This window comes from Peromyscus eremicus, chromosome 4 (assembly GCF_949786415.1).
Source record: "Peromyscus eremicus chromosome 4, PerEre_H2_v1, whole genome shotgun sequence".
NCBI lineage: Eukaryota > Metazoa > Chordata > Mammalia > Rodentia > Cricetidae > Peromyscus > Peromyscus eremicus.
This window is the reverse complement of record NC_081419.1, coordinates 35,867,746-35,890,859: the sequence shown is the minus strand read 5'-3', so window position 1 is coordinate 35,890,859 and position 23,114 is coordinate 35,867,746. Positions and strand designations below refer to the sequence as shown.

At 43.1% G+C, this 23,114-nt stretch overlaps 1 protein-coding gene and 1 long non-coding RNA gene across 8 annotated transcripts in view; one reads left to right on the top strand and one right to left on the bottom strand.

Annotated features, from left to right (window-relative positions):
* Gpd2 (glycerol-3-phosphate dehydrogenase 2) overlaps positions 1 to 23,114 on the bottom strand; it is a 142,754-nt gene that overhangs the window by 107,450 nt on the left and 12,190 nt on the right. Inside the window, exon 1 of one of the 4 annotated variants that reach the window (XM_059260479.1) lies at positions 235 to 328. The exons of 1 other annotated variant lie outside the window; for it this stretch is intronic. The gene's annotated coding sequence lies outside the window, so the exon portion shown is untranslated. Of the gene's footprint in view, positions 1 to 220; positions 329 to 23,114 lie in introns of those variants that run through there. 2 more of the 4 variants (XM_059260480.1, XM_059260481.1) reach the window with 2 other exon arrangements.
* LOC131909155 (uncharacterized) lies at positions 2,508 to 17,131 on the top strand. 4 transcript variants are annotated; one of them, XR_009378787.1, is made up of 3 exons: positions 2,508 to 2,694; positions 6,716 to 7,238; positions 15,000 to 17,131. It is a non-coding gene; the product is annotated as an uncharacterized LOC131909155 (long non-coding RNA). The 4 variants fall into 4 exon arrangements; XR_009378788.1 differs by lacking the exon at positions 15,000 to 17,131 and having other exon boundaries at positions 6,716 to 6,865; positions 7,144 to 8,084; XR_009378785.1 differs by lacking the exon at positions 15,000 to 17,131 and having other exon boundaries at positions 6,716 to 8,084.

The following is a 23,114-nucleotide window of genomic DNA, read 5'->3' as shown; positions in this document are numbered from 1 at the left end:
TACAGAGAGAAACCCTGTCTTGAAAAAAAAAAAAGGGAAAAAAAGTCAAAGGCAGACACCCAATTGTCACAGCCTTACCCTGTTTAAGGTGCTGAGACAACCGTTCCCATGGATGCCTGTCTGATCAAGAGAAATCGTGTGGGCCCTGGGACAGTCTGCCACCATCAGAGGGTTAGTTTGATCAACTTGGGACAGAAATCAGAGTCCTAGTTTTATTTACCTACACATGCCTACCCCATATAGACAGAAGCTTGACGATCCAGCGGATGTGAGTCTGACGGCTGGTTCCCTTAGGGCAGTAACACTATTGGTCTTGCTGATAATGTCATTCATGACCTCACAAAGGAAACCACACATCATCAAGAACAAATGTGGGATGGTACATATAAGTCAATGAGCATGTCTCAGCATTAGGTGTTTGTTCAGTTAGCCAATGAAGTTGAGGACTGATTCTTCCAAAAGGGTGAGTTTCCTACCCACCTAATTGTAATCTTTCAATTTAATTTTTCTATGCTAAACTTCGCAAGATTATTTTCAATAACCCACTAGTACTAACGAAAACTGTATTCACATAGCACTAGGGTTAACAATAACCTTCATTGTAGTCATCTTTTTTATAATTGTATGAAATAATTCGAAGATTATTTCTACTGAGACCCTATCTCACAAAAACAAAAAGATTATTTCTACTATTATCGAATCCTTCTATAAGGTCACCAGCTACCTGTAATGAGTAAGACACACTCATAGGCAGTCCGAGGTCTAAAACATAGACTGTCTCCCCGTTACCCTAAAATCCGAGTGATAGATTTGTTTTTGTTAAGAATGTTGAAATGGGGCTGGGTGTGGTGGCTTTCGCTTTTAATCCCAGCAGTCAGGAAGCAGAGACAGGAGGGTCTCTATTAGTTCCAGACCAGCCAGGTCTCTATAGTGAGACCCTGTCTGAAAAAGGAAAAAAGGTCACAGTGATAACAGCTGTCATTCACAGCGTGTTTGCTCTACTTCTTTTCACCTGAAAACATCTGGTCTCGGCTTTGGAGACAGCTCAGTGGGCAGAGAGCCTGCCTCAGACCATAAAGACCTGAGTTCAAGTCTCAGAGCCCACATAGAAGGCGGGATTTGGTAGCATGTATTTACAATCCCAGCTTTTCTGCAGAGAGATGGTAACTGAAGAGAGAGAAGCTCACTGGTCAATTAGCCAAGTGTATGCAGGAGAAAAGCAACAGGCCCCATCTCAAAGTGCAAGATAAAGACTGAAACCTGAGGTTATCCTCTAACCTACCCCCCAACACACACACACACACACACACACACACACACACACATACACACACTACACACACACACACATACACACACACACATACACCACACACACACACACACACACACACACACACACACATACACACACACACATACACACACACACATACACACACACACACACACACGTACACACACACACACTCTGGCACACACATACTATGTCATTCAAAGGTACAGACAGAGCCTCTGGCAAAGTATCTACCAGTAATCTAGAGCCAAATAAAGTGAGGGTCTTGTTTGAAGAAATTTAAAAGCAATAAATATAAACCTTACACCATGGACATGTATCCATTACAGCACCTTATAAGGGAAAAGGTCTTCCAGTGGTTACAAAGAAAAAAATATTTCCAAGTATCAGATTTTAAAATAATAAAATGGCTCAGCAATCAAAAGCACAGTTTGCTCTTCCAGGGTTTGATTCCTGGTGCCCACATGGTGGCTCACAATCTTCTTGTGCTCTTCCAGGGTTTGATTCCTGGCATGGTGGCTCACAACCTCCTTGAACTCCAGTTCCAGGGGAGGGAATCCAACTGTCGTCTTTGGGCACCAGGCACTCAAGTGGTACACAGACATATATGCAGGAAAAACATCCATACACATAAAATAATATTCTTCAGTAACAAAAGCTGCAACCAGGAAGCTAGCAAATAATGTGAAGCAGAATAGAAAATCAGGAGAAATGAAGGGGATGTGGGAAAAGAAAGCACCCTCCCATCCCAGAACCTGCCCTTTAAGAAACTTCAACAAAACCTAAAAAATCAAAATTATCAGAGATAGCGTGTGTCCTCAAGAGTAAGGTATTAACAACAATGAACTGTACTTACACAGGGTCAGGATGTTTGTGGCCTTGCATTCAACAGTATTACTGCTCCTCTTTTTTTTTGGTGGGGGTGTTAGTTTTTCGAGACAGGGTTACTCTGTGTAGCTTTGGAGCCTATTCTAGAACTCACTCTGTAGATCAGGCTGGCCTCGAACTCACAGAGATCCACCTACCTCTGCCTCCCGAGTGCTGGGATCAAAGGCGTGTGCCACCACCGCCCAGCTACTGCTCCTCTTTCATCATAAATCTATACAAGGCGTCTCATAAACCCACCTCAACATTTCATTTACAAATGACAATTCTTCAACTATTGAGATGACTGAATAGTTAAAGAGTATTTCCTGTTCTTGCAGAGGACCTGGTTTCCCCAGCACCTATCTGGAGGATCACAGTTGTCTAACTTTAGTTTCAGGGGATCTGACACACTCATCTGGCTTCTGTAGGTACCAGGCCTGTGCATGATGCCCATATATACACGCAGGAAAACCATTCATACACTTCAAATAAAAATATTTGTTTTTAATTTTGAAGAAAATTCTTTAAAGGTAAACCAGCTCACATTTTATATTTTTAATTTTAATTTTACTTGTTCCAAATTTTATATTTTACTTAGTTTCTAAACGTTGCTTAGTAGTCTGTAAACTTTGTTTGACAGTATATCCTTTGACTAAGGTAATTCTGTTTCACTCTGAAATGTTCTGCTATCCTTTCCCACTCAAAGGTCCCATCTCAAAGACCTACTCTGGGATTCTGCTTTACCTGAGCAGAAGAGTCCAGGAGGAGAACTCTGCCAGCAACTCACATCAATACAGACAGAGCTTGTCTCCTCCTGCCACTGACGACAGAAGCAAATATACTGATGAATCTTCACCTTCTGGCATTAAAGGTTCAAGAAAACCATAAAGATGATACAAACGCAAGAGTAACTGGCTTATCACACAGCTCGATGTCCATGCTTCCTGGACCGTTCATCCCCTCACAAGCACATGACTCAGGACTGGCTCCCGTGCTGGCACATCCCAACTCTAATTCTTCCAAGAAGACCAGCTCAGCGGGCCAAGCCTAGACAAAATGGTCCTCATTCACACATGCATCCGCCTCAAGATTGAGGTCTCCCTTTACAGTCGAACTCCGTGTGGAAGGTTCCGAGACAGAGGATAGATAACTAGCTGACAAGGAAATAGTGCCTGTGAGAGCTAAGGAGCCTGGGTTAAGGCAGCCCTATGGGAAATGTGACCGCAGAGAAATCCCTAATTTCTCAAGAGGGCCTGACAAACGATGACTCCTAGAGGAAGCAGCAGAGAAAAAGCATGGTTAAGGTGAGTGACCCTGGAAGTCGGGAGGTGGCCACAGTGGTACAAATATTCTGATCCAGAAAGACAAACAGACTGAAGAGGTCAAGGAGATCCATTTGGAACTGAGGAAATTTGAAGTCTTAACACATTTATTTGAAGAAAACGAGAGAGCTAGCCACACACATACAAAACTTATAAAGAGGGTCATCAAAGTAATCAGCTACAGGTATCGGCTTGGGAAACATCAGCCTAGAAGCGGCGATCACAGTTGCTGCTTGAGGGCTGGCACAGTTGAGACATAAACTACAGCTGCCACGTCTCAAAGCCTGCGGGCACTGCCTAAACTTACTTATCCGCTTCGACCAAACGCTTATCCATCCCTTGAGGACTCTCACTACAGTAGCAACTCTGACCAACATGAAAAACACATCTCAATCACTGAGTGGTCCCTGGCTGTCGCCTCCTACTCAAAGGCAAGGCCACAGTCCCTGCTAAACCATACATTTGAACAACTTAATCAAACATCTACGTTTAAAAGCAAGCCATAACCACCAACTGGAAAATACAAAAGGACCAGCAAGAACACTCAGTAGTAAAAGAGCTTGCTACACAAGCCTGACCACCGGAGTTCAATCCCCCAGATCCCAAGATGGAGAGAACTGACTCCCACACACTGTCTTCTGAGCTCCACACATCTGCCGTGGTCTGTGCTCAGCTGTCTGCATGCATAAGCACAAGCACACTGACACATTGTAGACAGACAGACAGACAGACAGACAGACACACACACACACACACACACGCATAATAAATAAAACAAAAATTTTAAGAAAGAAAACTATAGAAGAACAATCAGAAGTATATTTATGCTAGAAAGAGTGTATACTTCATGGTCCCTGAATTCTCTACCTACAGTGCTCACGTCACTCTCCCCTCCAGATCTTCATCTAATCTTCTCTCTCAGCACTCATCAAGACATAAAGGTAACATAAGAAGGATTTCATACAAATATACTTATCTCTCACTGTGTGTGAGAGAAACCTGGGACCTGTAGACAAACTCTCCTCTTTCTGGCCTCTCATAAAGCAATCCCAGTGACCAACAAGGAACTTTTAACCTCCCTGTTCTCCACTAACTGCAGAAAAATGGGAACTTCTGAAGACGATTGGTATGCCAGCACAGGAATAAGCATCCCTCACAAGTGTGACCAGTGCAAGGGAAAAGTACAGTTCAGAGGGCACTTTCAGCTGGGTGTGGTAGTGCATGCCTGTCATCCCAGGACCAGGAAGAAGGCCAGCTCGAGGGGAAGAGCAAGACCTGTCTTGAAAGGCAAAGGGCTGAGGATGGAGCTCTTGTCTAGCAAGGAGAGTAGTTCAACCACCGGCCTTGCGGTTTTTGGGGGGAAGCAGGTCTCTCCAGCAAGACAGCAAAGTGTTCCAGGCTCTTCTGATTACCTACACTAAAAACCCAGATAGATGCACCAGGCATTTCGGATATAAAGAAAGATCCCCAGGATATAACTCAGGGATAGCACATGCTAACTTATTTGCCATTTACAAACTAGGCATACAAGGAGGCCCCAAGGGAGCTCAAAGCCCCCTGCACTTCACTCTCAGTTTGCAGCTGAGCCCGGAAAGCCACCCCCTCATTCAACTGAGTCATGTCACACTGTTACACCCATGAGAGGCACAACTCAGGGGCCCAACCCACATGTCCAACCACATATTAATCCAGTGACTTTTAGAAGAAAGGCATGTGAATCTTACAAAATTAAGGTGCTGCACTTCCTCAGAGGAAATCCTACCATCTATGTCTAGACTCATGGAGACTGACAGCAACCCACAGCAAAATGGAAGAGGAAAAAGCGAGCTCAGAAGCATTTTCCCTCCCGGTTTCCTATGCTAAAAAAAAGGGGGGGCGGGATTTCTGGGGACTTTGAACTAGAGAGGTTTTATTTAGGGTTTCTTGATGTTTGGTGTTTTCTGAGACAGTCTCCTGTAGTACAGGCTATCCTTGAACTTCTGATCTCCTGCCTCTGTCTCCCAAGTGATGAGATTATGGGGAAGCATCAGCATGGCCAGGTTTGGGCAGGTTGTAATGAAGAGAACTCTTTATTATCCCAACTCCCCACAAAGAAGTACCTTCCGATTCAGACACAGAACATACAGATGGAGTGTTTACACAATCAAGCAGCAACCAAAACACAAAGACTGGTTGGAAAATGGATGCAAGAGTTCTTCCTAAGACATGACTCTAACAGGAAACAAAAAGTGCATCAAGTTCTGAAAAATACAGTATGTGCTTATACGTGTGTGTGTGTGTGTGTGTGTGTGTGTGTGTGTGTAACAATGAAAAGCTGCAATTGTAAAGAACACACACACACTGAGCATAATAACAGAGAAGAAATATACAAACATAGAGACTTTTCAGAAGTCAGTGTGCAAAGCATTCTACTGGTAACACAAGATAAATGAAAGATCCAAGAAATGAGAACATAATGTACCCTCGTGTTCCGGGTGATCAGATTCTAGGCTATGGCAGAGGAGGAGGGTAAGCACCATTTTCCCACGGGACTTGTGTCCCATACTTCCACACCCTCCCAGACAGCAGGGTTACTTCAGGGAAAAGCAGGACTTTCTACATCCAATCTACTTCGAAAAATCAATGCCAAGGAGGCTCACACCCACCCACCCACCCACCCACCAAAAAAAAAAAAAAAAGGCAGGAAAAGTATTAACAGAGATTAACAAAGAAAAAGGAGGAACAAAAACAAGGGATTTCTATGTTTGATTTACCTTAGCTGCCATTAAATGAGAACAGATCACTTAAACATGTTAAAATGATCGCTGTACATGGAAAGTTGGTCCTCTAACGTCACTGTAAAGCTAGCCTAACATTGATTGATTGGGCTTCTGGTCAGCACTGCTGGAAGTGAGCTGGCCATGCTAGACCTTGCTTGAGCTCAGCCTCTACAAAGACTGCTGGAGTAACTACAGTTCTTACCTAATGCTAGCCTACGAATGTGCAGAATCCTGCACTGAGATTTCAATGTATGCATTTCTGTAGTCCTGTCCTTCTTTGTTACTTTTGCTCATGCACATATATTTAGGATAAATGTGTTGCTTTTTAAAAGTTTATGACATTTGGAAATAAATTTCAAAAGGTTTCTAAAGTTTTTGAAATTAAAAAAAAAAGTTTCAACCAGAGAGTACTTTGAAATAACTTTCTATAAATCTCTCCAGGCAAAACTGGATCAGTTATATCATTTTAGGAGCTAAACCACAGCCACCACAAATGAGTGAGAATGAGGCTAGCCCAAGACCCCGCTCCAGTCTCAAAGAAAAGCAGGAGCTTTTCTAAAGCCTGACCGGAGGAAGACTGGCAAAGTGAAGAGCCCAAAGCTCGTCAGAGTTCAAATGGTGTAAGTAAAAGTCCTAGAAATAAAAGGAGAGAGATGGCTGGGCAGTGGTGGCACAGGCCTTTAATTCCAGCACTCAGGAGGCAGAGACCGGCAGATCTCTAACCTCAAGGCCAGCCTGGTCTGCAGAGCGAGTTCCAGGATATCTAGGACCACACAGAGAAACCGTGTCTCAAAAAGAGAGAAAGAAGGAAAACAGCTGAATGAGCCAACTGAAAGTCTATTTATGAAAAAATAAAACAAAAACCTAAAACTTGAATATGCAATTTTTCCTTTTATAGGTTAACACACAGTGTGATGAGAATTAACCAAGCATTTATTTCAAACTTCTCTAAAATGAAAATGCATCGAAAAAGGAGCGGTCTTAGGAGAACAGGTAGATAAATGCTCAATGGTCATTTATTATTTAACATTTGACTTCGTATTAAATATCTGCTGTTTTCAAAGTAACTGCCACATTGTGTCCTTGCATTTTCTGCCCTATCTGAATGCACACAGAAACTAGGACAGAAATTTGACCCATTTTCCTTATTTTCAGGAAGTCCATTGCAGAAGCATGAGAAATCTCTTCGGGGATGGACAGTGACCTATGGCAGCCGTGATTTCTGCTTCAAATGAACGAGTCTGCTAGGTCGGTGGCAAGTAAACATGAGAAAACAAACAGCAAGCAGCAGCTAGCTAGAGGCAGCATGGAGTCAGCCAAACACCATCAAGTCAGGCCACTACAGCATCCGCAGCAAAGACTGGGGAAAGCCACCTGAAGGGCACACTGGCAGACCTCTGGGCAGAGAGGAAAGTTCTCTTCTGAAGACAGAGCTTCCGGCTTCTCATTCCCACTGTGGGCATTTCTATTCCATGGGACAAACAATAGTAGCCTCTGTTGGAAACGGTTCACCTTCTCTGCGTTCTCAAGAGCGCATTGTTTTAATACCCTTAGCTCCAGGCTGTTCTCCTTTGTCCCTGTCACCGAGGGAGGCGGTCAGCCTGACCCAGGGCAAGGAGTTTTGAAGGACGGTTGAAAGAAATGTATCTGGGTCTGAGACAAGGAAATCCTTCTTGTTCCTAGACTCCACTTTCAGAAAGTTTAACAAGCACATGATAATTCTCAACAAAACAGGTTTACTTTAAGTACAAATGACCATAGTTTAATTTATACCAAAATGGTTTAACCTGCTCTCCATAGAATTGCTCTAAAAATCATAAAGAACCATAGTTCACCAAAGTCAATTTGTTGAGTACTTTTAAGTTTATTTTAAAAGCAAAGTCTGGGGGCTAGAGAGATGGCTCAGCAGTTAAGAGCACTGACAGCTCTTTCGGGAGACCTGGGTTCAGTTCTCAGCACTAACAGATCATCTCACAACTGGCTGTAACTGCAGTTCCAGGGGACCTGACTGACACACCATGCATGTACTCAGTATACACACACACACACACACACACACACACACACACACACACACACACACACGCAGGCAAAACATTCATATTCAATAATAATAATAGTTTTTAAAGTAAATAGAAATAAAAACAAAATTAATACTTCCTGCCTGCAGTCCTAGAAGTGTAACTTAGGGCAATCCTGAGAAGACTGACGGAAAACGACCCTCACATATAAAACTCGAGAATACAGGTTTTAGAAACGCCCATCCCAAATGCCAGTCAAGGTAAGGAACTCTGTGGATAGGAGCCTGATATGAAAGTAAACACACTTTCATTTTCACATCACCTGACGAGAAACTCCTCACTTAGCATTAAGAAGAGTGCTTTAAAAAAATAAAGAGTATTCAACCACTAAAAAAGAAATTTCAATTCTGCCTTGAAGGTAAAGGCATTAGGAACCACATAAATATGCTCATTGGGCAGACACCTGATTCCTCTGTCTCTTTGGGCATATTTACATGTTAGGGGAACAGTGGGCACCACTTTGACAGCACAAGCCACTTTTTAGAGTTTATGTGCAGGGACAGGATCTACTTTAATAATTAAGAAAAAGCCGTTGGTTTTGTTGCAGAATAAAGTAACTGCGTGCTAACAACAGAGTACAAATGTTTGTCTTCGCTCTGTAATATTATCAAGCCTCCAATCCAAATTCATTAGCACTGTAACAACTGACAGTCACAGCTGCTGAACAGCACAGTTTCCCGAGAAAACGACAGTCGATTTCACTGTATTAAGTAAATGTGATTCTAAAAGTCTTAGATGATGTTAAAAAAAAAAAAAAGTACAAACCAAGTCAAATGAAGATTTTTTTTTAAAGTGATAATCTTGAGGTTCTTTTGTTTTGATTTTTGTGATGCTTTGCTTTTTATGAGACATGGTCTCACTCTGTAGCCCAGGCTGGCTGATATCTTTGTCAACTGATTTTTTTTTTTCCGTTTTATTATTTTTACCACCGAATGGTAAGAAACCACATCAGTTCTTTCCAATGTATTCCGATTATGATTGCATGACACATATACCTTAGGAAATGATTGGAGTTAGTTTATAAAATCTGGAGCTCACTGAACATCAGTGATGAAAAGGCATGCACGGATGTGATGCCTGTTCAGCCTAGAACTCTGGAAGAGGAGGCAGGAATGTCTGTTCCAAGTTATCCACAACTAGAGAAAGTTTAAGGCCAACTGGAGCTATAGGAGACCCTAACTTTAATAATAATGATAATAAGCCTTTAAAAACACACTGTATAACTAGGTCACTGTGATGGTACAGGTCCACCTGTCAAGAGGCAGAGAGAGAAGGATCGCCACAGGTTTGAGACCAACCTGATCTACATAGTGAGTTCTAGGCAAGCCAGGGTTACATAGTGAGACCCTGTCTCAAAAGAACCAAACCAGGGGTGGTGGTACATACCTGTAATCCCAGCACTTGGTAAAGGCATAGGCAAGAGCATCAGTTCAAGGCAACCCGTGGCTATGTATTTCATTCGGGTCACCCTAGACTATGTGAGAACCTGTCTCCAAAACTAAAATAAACAAACCAAAAGACCAGGCCTGAGTTTGTATTATAATTAGTTACAGCACGATATTTTCAGTCTACTTTTCACACTGTAAAAAGCTAAACTGTTTAAATACCGGTCTGTCTACCATCCCACTATTACAAATACTTCAGCATAAGCCCTGGATCACAACTGAATTAAAGAATAACTCTGCAGCCAGGAAGTATGCTGGGGCACTCTGCTGCCTTGCAATAGAGACGGTCCCAGAGAACAGCTTCTCACATCATATATCCTATGTTCCTTTTCACCCCATAGCCTGCTGAAATCTACATTTAAATTCACTCCTCTACACATCCACCGATCTACAAGTATAAATATGGATGTTTCAGCTGCACACACAATGGATGTGTTTAGAAACTAGTCGCAATAATTTTGTAGTGTATTCTTTTGGCTAAAGCTATCAGACTCCCAGAAAACATCTGCTCCTCAAGGAAACAGCTATCAGTAAACAAGAGGTTGAAATAAAATGCTTGCTCACAATAATCCTATTCAAGAGTATGTGTAACAGTATAACACTGTCTAAATGCTCCAGTCCCTTCACCTTTGCCCAAGAAAATAGTTTCCTCTCACCTAAGCAAAAATTATGAGCAATGTTGTTACTTCCATCTCAGCCATCTTGGCTACAGCCAGGTGTGGTCCTCATGCCTGTAATCTTAATACTAAGCATGCTAAACAAGAGGAACCCCATACATTTGAGGCTAGCCTGAGCTACACAGCAAGACACTGTCTCAAAAACAAACAAGCAACAGAAAAAAATATGTTGGCTGGAACAGTCTTGGTCATCAGATCTTATTCATCCCACCCCCATGTGGCATCATTCCAAATCCTCTTTTCAGATTTTTTTTCCCTTTTCTCCTTTATGAGTGTTATGCCCAGATTGTGGGGACCCTCAAAAGACCACCACAGAGACCGAATCCTGCATGTAAAAGCAAAGAGCCTTTATTTCAAGCTCCAGAGCTTGGTCCCTCTGTCTGTCCGACACAGCAGTGAGAGCAGAGAGCCCTGAGCTCAGGTGGGACAGAGTTTTTAATCATAGTAGAAGTTGGGGTGAGGGGATTTCCAAGGTCCAGGACCCTGATTGGCTGACAATTGTCTAGGGGTGTCTGTAAAACAAAAATAGGTGTGTGCTGGACTCAGGGACATCTGGCCACCTTATCTAATGTTTGGAATGTTTGGGATGTCAGGTGCTTCCTCACCCCTGGGTACATCCCTGGGTGGTATCAGCTTAAGGCTTTTCCTGGATCTGGGTGTTGCCTGCCAGTAAGCCTGTCACAGAATCTGTGTCTAGGCTCCTAAGCCTGTCATGGCTGCTGTGTGGTCAAGCTATTTTGGGGCCCCTTCACAATGAGGTCTGGCACACACCCTACATGGAAAGTGTAAGTGTAGACTTAGAGGAAAGTCTAGTCACCGGGATCTGAGATGTGCACTGGTACCAACATGACTCGGCTAACAACAGAGGTGGCAGAAACTTACATCCCATAAGTACAGAGGACAAAGGCGTCTGCTGTCTCTGATTTTCAAAGGGGGAGAAGGAGCCTAATATGATGGTTTGGTGGGGAAAGGCATTTGCCACCAAGACTGAGGACCTGAGTTTAATCCCCAGGACTCACAGGTGTAAGGAGAACCAACTCTTGCAAGCTATCCTCTGATTGACACACAAGCAAGCGTGCGTGTGCCACAAATTAATGTAATAAAAAACATTTAAGTTGGAGAGATGGTTCAGTGCTTAAGAGCACATACTTGTCTTGCAGAGAACCTGAGTTCAATTTCCAGCACCCACACCAGGCACTCACAATTGTTTGTAACTGGAGTTACAGGTGGTTATGAACTGCCATGTGAATGCCATCTCTCCAGCCCCAGTAAATTCTTTTTTTTCCAACTCTGTCTCTCTGTCTCTCTCTCTGTCTCTCTCTGTTTCTCTCTCTGTCTCTGTCTCTCTGTCTCTGTCTCTCTGTCTCTCTGTCTCTCTGTCTCTCTCTCTCTCTCTCTCTCTGTAAGGACTGTGATCATTACACACAAACTATGATACAGGGGTGCAACAGAAGAAAACACAGAACTATCAATGTCTTCATTAGACAGCCCGAGCATCCTATCTCAATTTTTTCCTTTATCTGCACTGTAAAGTTTTTTTTTTCTTCCAAACTATCAGGCTGATGATAATTTAAACTTTAAACTCTCTAAGCACTCCCAACTTATCACCATGGTTAGAATCCTGAGAGCCAAATTAGCTAAAACTGTGTTCCAAAAATAAATAAATAGCTCCAAGCAATGAAAAGAAACTATGTAGCTAGCAGCAGCTTAGCATTTTAGACTTTCACCCTCTAGCTGTTTTATTTGTTTGTTTTGTTTTGTTTCTGAGACAGGGTTTCTCTGTGTAGCAGCCCTGGCTGTCCTTGAACTCACTTTGTAGTCCAGGCTGACCTCGAACTCACAGATCCACCTGGGATTAAAGTCATGCACCATCAAGCTAGGCATTCACCCTCTGGCTTTAACACTCCGGGGGCATTTTCCTGTCCCTTCTCCTGTTGCAGGTTAGATAACTTGTGGATTTTGCTGCACACAATTCAGATACAGCAAACTACCCACAGCTCTTACACAGATGAAGAATTCCAAGTTAGACATAGTGGGGAGTACCAGTAGGGAAAGTCCCGAGGATCATAAATCAAGGCCACCCTACACAGAGAGTTCCAAATCTTCCTGGCTACGTGAGACTCGGTCTCAAAATTCTAAAACCTGGGTGGGGTGTGGTGGCACACACTTTTGATTCCAGCACTTGGCAGGCAGAGGCATGTGGCTCTCTATAAGTTCAAGGCCAGCCTGGTCTACATAGTGACTTCCAGGTCAGCTAGGATTACATAATGAGACTCTGTCTTTAAAAACAAAAACAAACAAACAAAAAACCTAGTAGGGAGTTTGAACAATTTAAAGGCTGAGGCAGAAGGATTATGGGTTTGAGTTTGAGCTACATCTCAAAAAAATAAAAAGTAAAATAGTGGGCCTGGGCAGATGGCTCAGTGAGGAAACGACCTCACAAGCAAGCATGAGGATCAGTTTGGAGCCGCAGCACCTATGTAAATGCTGGGCCAGCATGTTAGCCCGTCTGTAATCCCGGCACCTACATGGGCTCCCAGGGGCAAGCTGGATAGCTAGACTAAACAAATCAAGCGCTGGGTTCAAATAAGAGCTGTTTCTGTATATAAGGCGGAGGTCAATTGAAGAAGACTCCAGACCACCATATGCATATATTCATATGTACACACATTCTCGGCACACACATGTGCCTACTCATGCAAATATACATACATGCACACACCACATGTGCCGACTCGTTTTATGTCAACTTGACACAGGGTAGGGTCATTGGAATGGAAGGATCCTTAAGTGAGAAAACACCTCCATAAAATTGGACTATAGGCAAGCCTGTAGAGCATTTTTTTAAATGAGTGATTGATGGGGGAGGGCTCAACCCATTTTGGGTGGTGCCACCCTGGGCTCACAGCCCTGGGTTCTATAAGAAGGCAAGCAGAGGAAGCCAGGGAAAGTGAGCAGCACCTCTCCATGGCCTCTGCATCAGCTTCTGCCTCCAGGTTCCCGCCCTGACATCCTCAGTGCCGGAATATGGATGTGTCAGCCAAGTAAACCCTGTCCTCCCCAAGTTGCTTTGGTCATGGTGTTTCATCACAGCAATAGTAACCCTAACTAGAACACACCACACACCATACACAACACACACACACACACACACACACACACACACACACACACACACACACCCCAGAGATTATTTCAAAGCATACACATGTGCACGACTCAGCTTTTATCCTCACCTACATAGACCCACACTGTCCTGAAAACAATACAGCAAACTTCTGCTTCTGCTCTAGAAATAATCAGAACATTTTTCTATCCTCATACAGATTTAAAGAAGTCTATTTTTTAACCTGCTAGAATAGAAAATGCACAGCTCTGTCTTCTAACCACATACATGCAGATCAGCTAATCAGAATCAATATATTCATTTGTATCTCAAAGTAAAGAAGTCATCCTAATTCTAGCCAACATTTTTGCCAAACGGCCCAAATGTACCTACAGCTATACTCTATCTTTAAAATGTAGATTAAAACTAAGATTATATATAACCAATACTTCTTACAAAAAACATGCCAAATATACATATGTAATGAGTGCATGTTCAACATAATTTATAACTGAATTACTGTCAGTACAATATATATTTTCGCTTGACGTCTGTTTCAATATATTCACGTGCCTCCTGGATAAAGTGAATCCAATTTCATAATATGTGCCATTTTTGTTATTGCTATATTTTTGGACTCAAACATACACACACACATACATACAAGGTAAACAAAAATTGTAAGTTCTCAGACTATAAACAAAGCAAGAATTCCACCAAATATTCAGAAGTATCCCTGAGCCATCTTCCCAAGTGAAGAAAGCAGTTGGAGGGCCACCGGGAAATCGGGATGCCTGCTAGAGCCCCAGAACAGTTCTGGGGGCAGAGAACCCCTTTGTTTTCAGGGATTGGGGGTGTTTTATAAACATAAGCACCTTTTAAAATTGAATATTTTTTAAATGACAGGTGCTCTGAAAAAGAAAATGAGTAACAGTTTAGAGAGTAACTAGCAGGGTGAAGGAATCAACTTTGGATGACGTGCTCGGGAGCATGATCCGGACAAGAAGGTTGAGGACAGCTTAGCACACACATCCTGAGGGAAGGGCTTTTGCAAGAGGCCAAGAGGCAAGCAAAGATACTCTGCCTGTACGGGCTCCACCTCTGTGATATGCCAAAAGGCCACTGTGACTGCATCAAGTGGCGCCTGCATGGGTTCCAGCCAAGGTCAGAAAGACAGACAGGTGCCAAGTCACACATGACCTCCTCCTAGCAAGGTTTTCATTCTGACAATACAGAGACAGGAAGTCAATGGAGGGCTTTAAGCGTACAGTGATCTGATGAAATCTGTGTTTCAAGAAAGAACTGGCTGGGGTATACAGCTCGGTGGCAGAGCACTTGCCTAGCAGAAAATTTCCCATATTTGACATCCAGTGCCCGGGAGGACAGAAAGGGTGGGCTGAGAGAGCGTATTTAAGAGCAGTTGTTATTATTCTTGTTTTCAACAGGACACAGACATGTTTATCAATATAGAAAACGTATGAAAAGGGAGCAGAAAAGAGACCAAGAACGACAAACCTCCCCAAGAAAAAAAGTAAAACACACAAACCACAATCAAAAATAGTATCTGCGCTAGGAAACCCCACACTTCCGGGATCCTCTTGAGTACAAATACCTATTGAATTCACATACTTGAAAGACTGTCCCTCTCATTCAGTGCGACAAGCTGATACAAAGAACAGATTGGCTGAGAGAGCCTCTCCAACACCCACAGAGGAAGCCATCTTCATATCTAGTCCCGGTAGGCCTGGGGTTGTTTGCAGATCACCTTCCCAAATACACACACACTACTCATACTTGAACTGAGTTTGGACATGTATTGAAGAATTTCAGATCACATCACAAGAGGAAGGGACCCAGGACACCATCTGCAGACTAGGAAGCTCAACCTGCTATGTGAAACAGAGTGACCCAGTTAAGTACAGATTTAATAGGGAAGAGAGATTGCATATGATTAATTACAGTTACTTATTTTTATGGGTTTGAATCTTGACGAGGATGCCTAGCCTCTCCCCATTTTATTTCATAATTTCCCCCCTGTTGGAGACTGAAGAGCAAAAGTCAATTGCCTGAGCGTTGTCGTCACACTGGAAACTAAAGGGCCCTGCATTTCAATTCCAGCTCAGGAAACACTCTGACTGAGCGGATGCAATTCGCCAGACCCCAGTGGGCTAGGCTCACACTGTCGTCAGTCAAATCACACAGCGGATGGAGATCAGCAGCGCACATTAGCAATTTAGACTCAACAGCCTCTCCTCAGCCAGAAACTCTAAGATAATGCTGAAGGAAACGCAAAACTAATCCAAAAGATTTAGCCCGTAGCTTGAGCCCATGCTCTTACCAAGAGGCAGGCAGGAGGCAAGTGACTTGTAAAATGGCATTTCTAATAGGACTCTTGTCAAAACTCCAGGTTCCAATATCAATGCGGTGACCTTTAGGCCTGACCTCACCCAGTACACTCCTGCCTACTCCCTGGGCCATTAGCTCGGCAGCTGCCAACAATATGCTTTGTTATGAGGCAGCTGAATGCTTCTACAGAGACTATGACCTGAGGTGTTCACCCCACCCTAAACCTCAGCCTGAACTAAGACACCTGACTTCTCTGGGCTTCAGTTTCTTCGAATCAAAGATCAAGATTGGGAGTGAAGAGAAGTACCTACATCACAAGCATGAGAAGCAGAGTTTGGCCAGCTGTGGTGGCACATACCTTTTGTCCTGGCGGTTGGGAGGCAGAGGCCAGTCTGGTCTACAAAGCAAGTTCCAGGACAGCCAGGGCTACAACATAGAGAAACCCTGTCTCAAACAAACAAACAAACACCTGAAACAAACAAACAAAACTGAGTTTGGATCCCCAGCATGTAAAAGCTGGGCATAGTGAGATGCGTCTGTCACCCTAGTGCTGGTGGATGATGAAGACAAGTGGATTCCCTTCTGAGCCAGGTAATCTAGCCAGTCAGTGTTTAGATTCTAACTAGGATCATCAGCCTTAAGGATAAAGATGCAGTGATGAGGATGTAGAAAACTACTTATGAAAAGACCAAAAGTACATAAAACAGTGACCAGACTCAACATAGTTATAACATGCCTATAATCCCAGCACTCAGAAGGCAGAGGCATGAGGATCACTGCACATTCTAGGCGAGTCTAGTCTATATAGCAAATACTAGGGCAGTCACAGCCACTTATCAAAGCCTTGACTCAAAAACAAAAACAAAAACAAAAAAAAAGTGTGTATGCATATAAATTTGTTTAAGCATCTGCATATATGCTTACATGAAGCCTAAAGGAGGAAATACCCCCAAATTTTAAACTCTCATCTTTGACTAGTAAGGTTGGGTCACTTTTATTTTCTTCCTTGTGTACATCATTTTTAATATCTGCATCATGATTGTGTGTTATTCTTGTAATAAGAAAGCTGGTGTACATGGCAGCCAAGCGCTCTAAGATAAACCTGAAGATGGACAGCTGACGGCTGACCAAATCCCAAGTCATCTGACCGTTACTTGGGTGATTTTCCTGTTATACAATCGCTCTTGTCTTTAATAAAACTGAGCCAAGAACCACACAGAGAAAGGAAAAAGATGCTTTGCCTTTGTAATTTATTAGGAATCTTGGGACAGAAACTAGAAAACATTACAGAAGTATCTACCTTTTTCTCAGGACCCTAGAGCACCCACCCCAGCTAAGATGAATTTGCCTTAAGCATTGGACACAGTAGCTCTTTAAACTAGTTAAATTGCACCAAAACTACCTGTAATTTTTTAACCTGTGTGTGTGTGTGTGTGTGTGTGTGTGTGTGTGTGTAGTGTATGTGATATGTGTATGTGGTGAGCGTGGATATATCAACAGGATGTATTCAGAGGTCAGAGGACAATTTTCAGGAGTTGGTTCTCACCTTCTACCTTGTTAAAGCAGTCTCCAGTTTCTGCTGCTGTGCTGTAGGCTCCAGGCTACGACTGTCTAGAACCTCTTAGGTAAGCCATTCAAACAGGGACCCCTGAACTGTGTGGGGTCATAAAGGAAGCCTACAGAGAAGGCAGAGCCTCTCCTGGAATGAACTCAACCATGCTTTTTCCCCTGCCAATAGCAATACACTACTTATTTGCAGTACTTTCTCTGGGTACATCCGGGTTCCTGCTAGTCACAGGTACGGTCCTTAGCACAGTCACACTTGATTGGGAACATTCAGGGTGGTATGGCATATTCAACTGACACCGTTGTCAAGTTCAGTGCAACCTCCATTGTAGGAGAACATTTGCCACAGACGAGACACCAGCAGCCCTTCAGCTCAGCTCAGGCCCAGGCTGTATGACAATGAGCTTCGTTACCTCCTCTATGAAATCTCATCTGCACCCAGAGATACAGAATTTGAGATTATATAAGTGCAGTGTGAAGCGTACCTGCTAAACTCCCACTAGAATATCTAAGACTTCTAAGCACCTCTAACAAGCTCTCACTCTGTACATTCTGCACACTCACAGCGCAGATGGGCCACTATGCCAGCCTATAGGCAGAGAAGGAAATGAAAGCAGCCTGCCTTCACCGAGCTGCAGTCCTGCTTGGGCCCACCGGCCCCTGCACTGGCCCAGGTACATGTCACAGATACACCCTGTTACTTCCCTGTCAAACAGTCAGTAGGCCTCCTCTGGCTTTTCTCTAACATCGCCTTCCAAAATAAACATTCCCTCCAACAGAGCAGACGCTGTTGTTTGTGGAGTGTCCTGTCATGGCTCCCAACAGAGGCCAGTACCTACTGCAGATCTGGGCCACAGGTTGCTGGTGGCAGAAGTCAGAGGGAGGGAGCTGACTTTCCCTCAGGTCAGGCCCCAATCACGTGAAGTCCAGTGGCTGTACCTCCAACACTGTTAGTGGGCACGAACTGAAAGCATTCTCCTGTAAGAATCCTGATCAAAGGTTTGTGTCCTGGATTAACCCAACAGGGTTAATCCGCCAGGACAACTGTACCCAAGGGTGGTTTTTTAGTCCTTTCTTCAGGACAGTATTTTTTGGTACTTATTTTCAGTTCAGAGAAACCAGGGAGTTGCTTTTGGCTCTGTCACAGCTCTGGACTCTATCTCCCTTAGGGAAAAAAAAAAAAAAAAAACACTGATATAAAACCAAAAAGCTACCAAAACAGTTAGTTTTATAAGTTAATCTTTCTAAAGAAACCAGGGTATTTCTTAGGAAAGCATTGCCTTAAAAATATGCTGAGCTCAAGCTATAAAGACATGCACCACTCAGGATATGAAGACACACACCACAACTGATTATTCTTACAGGCATTACCTGGGAACAATCTGTAACCCCAAGTATCAAAATGAGTCGTATTGGTTCACTCATTCAGAGCATGTCAACTTCAGGCCAGCAGTCCCACTAGCCAGTTACTCATCATCCCATCCCTGTGCTAAGGAGTGACTCACTGTTGTCCTTGCATATCACGGTGACTCACAACATTCATATTGTTGGTATCTGCTTTACATTATCTCAAGCCTTGGTAATACAGAAGTAATTATTAGCTCCTGTGGGACAAGGAAACCGACATATAAAGAAAGAGACCTTAAAGGAACTGGACATTGAACCAAGTCTCCAGAAAGTTCTACACACTATGGGCAAAAATCAAGTGGACAGTGGAGCGAGTCCCATCAATTCTACTTACACAACATCAGAAAACCACCCCATTTGCGTTCATTCGGCTATATAACTAAAGAAGTTAATGATCACAACTCAGCCCAAAGTAACAACAGTGAACGAGGCATAGCACAGATAGTTAGCTTTCCATCTTAGCTACCGTGGTCACACAGATAGCTAATATTTTCTGCACTCATCATTGCTTTCAACAGATTCTCCTTCACCGCTAAGAGGAAAAAAAAAGAGTTAAAAAAAAAAAAAAAAAAAACAGAAGTCTAAGCAAAATCTGGAGAGTGTATGCACTTAGGAAAAAGCGACAATAAACCCAGCCGTTCAGGACAACCTTGGCTACAAAGTGAATTCAAAGCTAGCCTGGACTATGAGATACTGTATGAAAAAATATGAAAGTAAAGATAACCCAGAAGTGCATATATAACATGACTTAGAGCTCACAAAAGGAAGGCTATATGTCAAGTCAGTATGCACTGCATTTCCATCTGCGTTAAACCTGTGAGTGAAGAACTTGTGGATTCTACTTTGAAGGAAAACACAGCTTAGAAAAGGAGATTCTAAAAGAAATAGAAAGCTAGGCATGGTGACACATGCCTTTAATCAAGGCCAGCCTGGTCTACACGATGAGTTCCAGGAGAGCCAGGGTTACATAGTAAGACCCTGTCTCAAAACACTAACTAATCAACAGTAAAAGAAATAGAGGGGTATATACGGATAAGGTGTGGCTAAAAGAGGAGGCAGAGGCAGATCACCAGGGCAATTGTAGGGAAAGCAATATTTAACTCTACTGTTGAGGGTTCACTGAGTCCAAAGTGACTATGAGAAAAGATGCCATGGTGAACACAGTGCTTCCCATGGGAACAAGTGCCACTGTGGTACAAAAGCAGAGGTTAGTCACCTTCCTGGATAGTGCCCACAGCACAGATCCTCCTTCCCTCTTGGAACTGTAGAACCAGTAAGAAGACCTAATACCAACCGGAAACTGTCGTTCTCGGTCAAGAACAGATGTGAGAGGTAAACGTGCAAAGCAAATCCTCAACCCTTGCGGGGGTAGTGCTTACAGCTCTGATGTAAAAGACACGGGAGGGGGAACAAGTCAGTAAAGGGAAGGCCTAATTCCCTTTCCTTGGGAATGGGTAGAACTTTCTGAGCACAGGCATCCACTGTTACTCATGCTACATCCAGTGGCCACCATGACACCTGGCAACTGTCAGGCACTGAAGGATGTGTCATTTACCATGCAGGTGGTATTATGATAAAGCTAGAGGTTATCTTAGCTCTAGTCAAGTTTGGCCAACCAACCTACGTACAAGAAGGACTTCTGGCTGGGAGGCATGCTGTCCTCAAAGGTAAGCAAGATTAGAATGAGGTAAAAGTTCAGCATAGTCACCTAGGCAGGACGCGTGAGTCATAAAGCAATCATAACTGAGAAGGAGATGAGAAGAAATAAGCAAGGTAAGGTTATTACATATCTCATAAGATTCATGAGCATTCAAAGGAAATCGGACTTCGCCCAGTAGGCAAATTACGGCCAGTGAAGCATGTTCATTAGCTCGAGTGTGTTATGAAGGCTGTTCTAGAGAGTTTGCACAATACAAATCCTCACCACATTCCTAGGAGGATTTGCAAGGCTCAAGTCAAAAGGTATCCCCTTTGTGCTGGCTACCCCATTCTCTGAAGCATTGCTAGAAGTTGAAATACAAGAGCGCTGCCGGGTGGGGGGTCACTTACCCAGTGCCGCATGTTCCCAACCTCACTCTGTCCTCTGGACCCCAGAATCCACCCCTTGAAACTCTATCATGTTCTCTTCTCTCAACAATCCTTTTCCAGGATCAACTCTAAGATTATTAAGGAAGTGAGATTTAACCTGAGTTTTGAAAGTGGATGCAACAATGCCCGCCTTTCGCAGCATCCCAATGAGGGTGTGTTACTTTACTCTCACACTGGGGTCTAATTTTTCAGCCAATAAATGACTGTCCCAAACTATCTGAGCCAGTTTGAATGAGCCCCCTTTCTGGTCTTTCTTGTGATGAAGTGATTAATAAGTTAGTATCTCACTTCACAAGAGGCTGGTGTGTTCCCATTGCATTTGAGTCATTAAAGACTTTTAGTAGCATCCCTGCTCATATCCCCAAAGTCTCCCAACCTGGAGGTAGATTAAGCTTTTCTCTTACTCGCCTTCCGATGTTTTCTCTATTTGTCCCTTTTTCCTCTCTCTTTTTCCTCTCTCTGCTTTGCTGTTGTTATTGATGTTGTTTTTGAGACAGCATATCTTGGAACCCTAGCTGGACTATTTCCTATGTAGCTCAGGCTAGCCTTGGGAATGGCAGGTGTGGGCTATTGCAGTTGGCCCTTGATACGCTTACCTAGCACATGTCTATAATCTCAGTGCCTGTATATTCCAGGCCACACTGGGTTACAGTGTCAAAAAGAACAAGAACCATAACAACAACAAAAAAATTGAAGCTCATAGTATTACACTTTACCTCCTTTATATTTAGAACTATGTGTGTATGCATATATTCATGCGATAACAATTAACAAAAAAAAAAAAAAAAGAAAAGAAAAGAAAGACCATGAATTTTAAGGAGAGCAGGAGATGGTTTGGAAGGATGACAGGGGAGGAAGAAATGTAATTATATTACAGTCTCAAAAATAAAAAAAGACCATTGTGCCAATCAAACAAAACATGAAACTTGGTTGTTGTTTTTTTTTTTTAAGTTCTAGTGTTTTTCGAAACAGACATACTGCACAATTAAAAAAACAAAATAAAAAACCTCTTTACCTCTTACTGCTCCTCCTTGCAGTCATCTGTCCATCTGCCCTCATCACTGATGACATTAGCACCTCTTTCTGGGTCTATTTCCCTGGAGGCTCCAACCCTCCAGCCCCTGACCTCTGATGACCTTTTCTCTGCCTCCATCCCAGTCACTGGCTCTCATTCTCACAATCTGTTTAAGTACCACGGCTCTTTGCAGCAGCTCCCAAGCCTTCACCTTCAAAGCACCATGTGTGAACATCTCTGTCTCCTCCTCAACTCATCTACTCGGTTTAGTGTTTTAATTTCAACACGGCAGTTTTATCTGCCTCCCGAAACCATTCACTGACTTTTTGTTCTACATGCAGTCGGTTCTCATAATGCTTAGCTTAGCATAAAACAAAGAAATTATCATTGTAATTTCTCCCATGTAAGCGCCCGTCTTCCTTTTTACCTAATCTCCTCCAACTGATTAATCTCATCAATCTGTCTTCTCAATATCTTTACCCAAATAACTAAACAACTTGGGAAAAAACACAACCACAACTGCTTTCAACTTAAACTCAAGTGGACCTCAGACATCTAACAGGCAATGCCCATTGGCCAAACTCCTCCATCTCAAATCCCTGTTCATCTGTCCAGACTCTGGGAACACCACCTCAGGGAAAGGATAGGCTGTAAAGGGACAACACCATCCTCCCCCCACCCAAGCTCTGCCTCATCATCCCTTACCCATTCTCTCTATGGTCCTTCCTTACATTAGGAACCAAGTATCTTGTTTCTAATAAAGACCAAGCCATCCAATTTATCTGGACTCTCTTCCCTTTTTTACTCTTCAGCAATTTTATTCCTACTACTGTTCAACACTCTCTCCAGCTATCCACTGATTTTTTTTTTTTTTTATTTTTTTTTTTTTGGTTTTTCGAGACAGGGTTTCTCTGTGTAGCTTTGCGCCTTTCCTGGAACTCACAGAGATCCGCCTGGCTCTGCCTTCCGAGTGCTGGGATTAAAGGCGTGCGCCACCACCGCCCGGCCCTATCCACTGATTTTAACAAGCCTCTTCTACAATATCTCCTTTCAAGAACTATTTGATTTCATTTTTCTTCATATCTCTTGAGATTTCTGAAAGTACCGTCTACACCTCCACAGCTCAACCCAGTAAGAT